The following is a 6,000-nucleotide window of genomic DNA, read 5'->3' as shown; positions in this document are numbered from 1 at the left end:
TGCCTTTACAGTGTGATGTCATTGATTCAGTAGATTGTGTGCAGACCAGGACTGCAGTACAGTGTCACTCACATGGATGACTTGCGTGGTAGAAGCTCAAGAACAAGGATGTCAAACTCCAGTCCTCGAGGGCAGCAAACAGGCCAGGTTTTCAGGATATCCCTACTGAAAACCTGGCCTGTTTGGGACCCTCGAGGACTGGAGTTTGACATGCATGCTCTAGAAGGAGCACAGCTGTGGGTGGGAGGTGGATTTGCTTTGCATCAAATGGTTTGGAGCAAGGTTTATTGTATGTATTATCATAATAACAATGCAATGCTTAACTTTTATTTCAGGAGGGATGACTGCAGAACAGAAGTGAATATTGAAGCCATGTGTTCCTTTTCTTGCAAAAGAGAAAATTTGAAGGACAGTTGAAGAGAAGGAAAATTACTACACAGAGACAGATAAGCAATGTGTATATTTCTCATTTACCATTTAGTATTTGTCGTTTTATTGACTCCACACAATCCGGCTGCTACGGGTTTCACATTGAATATTTTCATCTCTACTCTACCCCTTCCTGTGATCTGAACCATGCAAGTTTTCGTTGATTCAATACATCATGAGTAGAGGGTGGCTACAGTATGAAGTAAAGACCCAAGGACCACATCTACTACCATTCATAACAAGAACATGTGCAGTAGCGCACAGCTGCAGTTCTATGTGATTGTTATGAAAGATTGAGGTGGTTCAATTCTATGAATCTGGAGTGGGATGGATCCTGTTTGCATCATATGGTTTCATCTAGGCCAGTAGATTATATAACTCTCAGTACAGGTTACACATGGCATCAGTATTAGTGATTTAAAGAGGAGGAAAGCTTCAATGTGGAGAACAAAGCCAAGTAATGTTGAAGTTATTCCTTTTACCATTTACTTGGTCAGTCTGTACTGTCTACTCCCCACACAGCTGCTAAGGATCTTCCATTTTAAATACTTTCACCTCCTATTCTGCACTGCTTTGCTGCCCATTATTCAGAGATGCGTTCCAGTCATGTTTACCACTCTGAATCTCTCTGCAGTCATTGGTTCAGCACATCATGGGTAGAGCATGGCTACAGATACAGCAAGCTATTATTATTTTACCGGCTGATCATCCATAATATTGCATTAAAACATAGAATATCACTTAATTTCCAAAAGATTCAGTGATGCTGATAATGCAGAATCTCACAACATTTCCCATCATAATGCCATAATGCACCAGTGGGAGAAATAATCCTTGCTATATCTGTACATTGTGTGACGTATTACCTCCATGACCATTGAGAGCAAGTACATCTTCTGTATAGAGCGGCTGTGTTATGATGCAGTTATTGATCATCATTGACATAATCACAAGAATCTTATGCAAAGGGAAATTGTCCGCAGCGAAGTGAGATTTCAGCCCCCAAACGTCTGTAATCTTAATGCAATGTCTTACTTTTGTTGCAGTGAACACTGAAGAGACGGATCTACTACAACACTGTACAGGATGAGCATACGCTACAAGCAGCAAAATGATCTTGCAGTTGACAGTATGTTGTTCTGGTAATGTGCACAATTATTATTTATGGGCTACACACCACAGTGCTGGACATATTCTGTTAACTTCAACTCTACTCCTAACATGGAGATGTCTTCCTGGTGTTACTGATTCAGTACATCATATGCACAGTGTGGTTATGATATGATGGATTGATTTAATGAACCCACCAACCAATGATGACATCTGCATCATCTTCTGTAAAGTGCAGCTACAGCATGATATTATCAGCATTTGGTGCGGTATAATCAGAGGTATCTATGTGCTTTTGTGCCTGTTTTAAGTCCTCCAGCTTAACGCCCCTACACCTCCCACTACACAGGCATACTTACTTATGCATACACTGACATCTGGCATACCTACACACACCCCAGGGCCACTTCCTTCCCCTGATGTCAGGGAGAGGATGGGCATGCAGAGTGCAGTAAGTCTCCACGTTACTCTGGCCAACAGTCTTGGCCTACCTCCAGCATCTGTCACCCACAACATCTGTTCCCTCCTTGTAAAGTGCTGAACTATCTCACCTGGGTCAGTGCTATAGCTGATCACAGTGCCCGATCAGGATGTCACTGTGACAGGCAGCAGTGCAGATTGACCGGTCAATCAATGCAGTGCCGCAACATATGCACTAAATGAGATTTCCGTGCCCCCAGTCAGGTTACTCCCTGGGCAGTGACCCTGCTCACACCCTCCCCTAGTTCCACCTCTGATCACAATTATCTCTCTTGGAGAGTGTAGCAAATTGGAGTTGGGGGAATCTCACCTCTGCCATGCATGGTCACAATCTGGGCACAGGACCCAAATAGTGGGCAATGTGGCACTTCTTACAGTAGAGAATAAGTAACTTTATTCTTTACTTGTGTATTAAGGACCTTATTTGCATTAAATTCAGTCCACATGGGACCAAGACTTTCTGGCTTACTGAACAAAGTGGAATTGTTTCGTAGAGGGTGGAGAATTGTATTTTATCTGAAATTACCCCCTCTGCACAAAATACAAACAATTATACCCATACAAGTACCTTGTGGAAGTTGTTGCCCTCTATCTTCCTGTGGTCTCTCCCTGTTTCTCACCGTGCCTCCTCCCATTTCCTTGCACCTCTGCGTCTCCGCATATATCCCTATACTCAGAGCCGGCTCCGGTCAGTGACATGGGATGCCCAAATATGAGCATACCCATATATGGGCATCCATGCCACTGACCGGAGCCCGCTCTGTTGCGGATATGGAGAGAGACTGGGAGATTTACATCCCCTTATAATTCATATGGTGCATAGTACCGGCACGTATTGTTTTACCGGTACTGTGTACCTTCCTACTTTCACACTGGTACAGTATATGCTGCAGTGGGACTGAGAGGGATATATTGGTAACACATAGTCATTGTTGGGGGAATTCAATCCATTTTGAAAATAGTAATGAAATGTTTTTTACTTTTCTTTTTTTTCAGTAATGAAGAATGAAACATTTCTGTTAAAATTGAATTGGAGGTGAACTGGATTCATCATCAACTCTGCACCAGTGTGAATTGATGTTCTTTAATGTTCTGATAAGGTACATGCAACATCTCTTCCTCAACCCCTGCACCACTCTCTGCCTCTTGCCTCTCTCTCTCCACCTCCCTGCTAAGCGTATTAACCCATCTAATGTAATCCACATTCCATGTCTCACTTTACTCTTCACTTCTCACGTGCCCTCTGGAATGACTGCTCTCTGACTAACAAGGTCTATTTGTACATGACCTCTTCTGCTCTCATCCACCACCTCTCATTCCCCTCACCCCTGTCCTACTCGATACCTCAGCTTAATTGAACTCTCTCCTCTGACATCTACCCTTATCTCTAACCTCTCCTCACTTTCTGCTTAAACTAACTATCTTGTTAACTTTTACAAAGCTATCATCTCCTCCTCCCTCCTCCTCCTTCCTCCTCCCTCCTCCATTATATATATACCCCTTCTAGGCTCTGACACACTCATCCCTCTAAGGCCATGATTATCATGGGCACATGCTTGGTCGTCCACAGTGCGTGCGAGCGATGCAGAGCCGCCTCGGACCTCAGTGCAGGGATTGCTGCATACCCCCAGCATCTGTCACCCACAAACAATACACACACTAATACTCCCCACAATACACACTATAATACCTCCTCAATACTAATCTCCCCAATAATATTATAGCTCCAAACACAATATACACAACACCCTTACACAAGATACACAATCTAGTACTCTCCTCTGCACCTCTACACACAATATAATACTCCCACACACACAATATACACACTACCCTCCTACCCCCATAAAATACAACCAATAATACACACACACTTTGTGGATGTTGGGACCAGCTCCCGGCATGCACCAGTGAAAGAGAGAGGCCCGCAGAAGCTCGGAAGAACTCCCTCCATCCGTGCCTTCCTCCGTTTCACATCTTCTCCCTGTCTCTCTCCCTCCCTTTCCTTGCATCTCCCTGCGTCTTTACGTATACCCAGTCAGTGACGGCTCTGGTCACGTGATGCCTTAATATGGGCTTATCCATATATGTTCATCCACGTCACTAATGTGATGCCCGCACTGTTGCGGAGCTGGTACTTACGACGGGCACTTATTGTTTTATCAGTACTGCGTACCTGACTCTACCGGCCTACTTTCAACACTAGTACAATATGTGCTTCACTACGAGTGAGTGGGGAATATTGGCATCACACAGTCACTGTTGAATATGCCATTCAATCCATTTTGAAAATAGTAATGCAATGTGGTTTTGTTTTGTTTGCTTTTTGCAGTAATGAAGAATGGAAAAGTTATATTAAAATTAAATTGGAGGGGGACTAGATTCAGCATTTCATCATGAACTCTGCACTTGTGAGAATTTAACTTCTTGAATACCCTGACAGGTACACGCAACATTAAGACTATAATCTGCTGTGCAAGCTTTCGTGCTATACCTCCCCCTCAGGTTTTGATTTATACATTTGCTCCCTCAATTCATGTCCTCTAATATTTGAAAGCTCTCTCCTAGCATTTTCTCTTTACCACAGAACGTCATCCCAATGTAACCTCTCTCTTGTTCTTTCTGCTTGCTGTTTCCTCACTCCTCTGTTAAACTTTTCTAATTTCTCTAACTTCCACACTCCTGCTTTTATCCACATGTTCTCCTCTTTCCTTCCCCTACCTTTGCATGTGTCTACACACTGCACCATTTGTACAGACCTCTATTGCAGCTATTTCTGCACTGCTCAATGAAAAGCACTCTTTAATATCCTATTCTCTGTGCCCCCTCTCTCTGCGCCCCCTCTTTTGGCGCCTCCTCTCTCTGCGCCCCCTCTCTCTGCGCCTATCTGTCTCATTCTCTCTACGTCCCTCTCTCTCTACATAGAGCTATCTCTGTCTCTCTCTACACCTATCTCTGTCTCCTATGTTTGCTGATGTGTGGGATATCTCTTATAATCTTGAACCTGCTCATATACACATCGGGCCTCCCTGCCTCTGCCTCCCTGCTAAGAGTGTTAACCTATCTAATGTAATCCACATTCCTTTCCTTACTTTTCTCTTCCCTTCTCCTATGCCTTCTGGAATGTCCGTTCTCTGACTAACAAGGCTCTAGTTGTACATGACCTCTTCTGCTCTCATCATTCACAATCAGTCATTCCCCTCACCCCATCTTACCTGTCCCACTGATTTGCCTCTGCTTAATTAAACTCTCCTCTGACATCTACTCTAACCTCTCTGCTCTCTCTCTCTTTCCGCTTAAACTAACAATCTTATTAACTCTTACAATGCTATCCTCCTATCTATATGCCCCCTCTAGGCTCTGACACACTTGTCCCTCTAGCCCACACCCTTGGCTAAATTCCCAAACATGTTCATCACACTTCCACTCGCTGTTCTTAATGCCTATGAAGGAAATCACACAATTGATATTTGATTTTTCTACAGTAAAAATGTCTCCAGTCCTGTATAAAGCTGCTCTCTGGGGCCAAACCACACTACTTTTTTTTCACATTCATCAACACTCAAATTTAATTTACGCTGTCTTTTTTTCCCTGTATTTGACTCCCTCCACTAACCTTCTCCTCACACTTGCCATCCTTCCTTCACTTCTCAAGCATTTGACTACTTCAGAGGCAAGGTGGATGCCACCCACAAGGAGATTCCTTCTGTCCCTTCCCCCTTCTCTCCTTCTACCTAATTCTCCTTCTGCATTTGACTCCTTTTCTTCTCTTACAGAGCTGGAAGCTAATCATCTTCTCTTCTCCCTCTACCACATGCCCTCTAGATCGTATCCCCTCACACCTTACTGCATCTCTTAGTCCCCACTCTCACCCACATCTTCAATTCCTCCCTATTCTCTGGCTCTTTACCCTCTTACTTTAAGCCTGTAGTGGTCACCCTTTTCTCAGAAACAACCTACACCCTATGTGCCTTACTAACT

General features: G+C 43.7%; 1 long non-coding RNA gene across 13 annotated transcripts in view; it reads left to right on the top strand.

Annotated features, from left to right (window-relative positions):
* Window positions 1-332: 332 nt before the first annotated feature.
* Window positions 333-6,000, top strand: part of LOC142475482 (uncharacterized) — a 55,692-nt gene continuing 50,024 nt past the window's right edge. For all 13 annotated transcript variants that reach the window (XR_012790961.1, XR_012790960.1, XR_012790969.1 and 10 more), the window contains exons 1-4: window positions 333-455; window positions 1,476-1,571; window positions 3,016-3,119; window positions 4,352-4,462. This is a non-coding gene — a long non-coding RNA (uncharacterized LOC142475482). The remainder of the gene's footprint in view (window positions 456-1,475; window positions 1,572-3,015; window positions 3,120-4,351; window positions 4,463-6,000) is intronic.

Source organism: Ascaphus truei, unplaced genomic scaffold (genome assembly GCF_040206685.1).
Source record: "Ascaphus truei isolate aAscTru1 unplaced genomic scaffold, aAscTru1.hap1 HAP1_SCAFFOLD_1244, whole genome shotgun sequence".
Taxonomy (NCBI): domain Eukaryota; kingdom Metazoa; phylum Chordata; class Amphibia; order Anura; family Ascaphidae; genus Ascaphus; species Ascaphus truei.
This window is presented reverse-complemented; position numbering and strand designations above follow the sequence as displayed.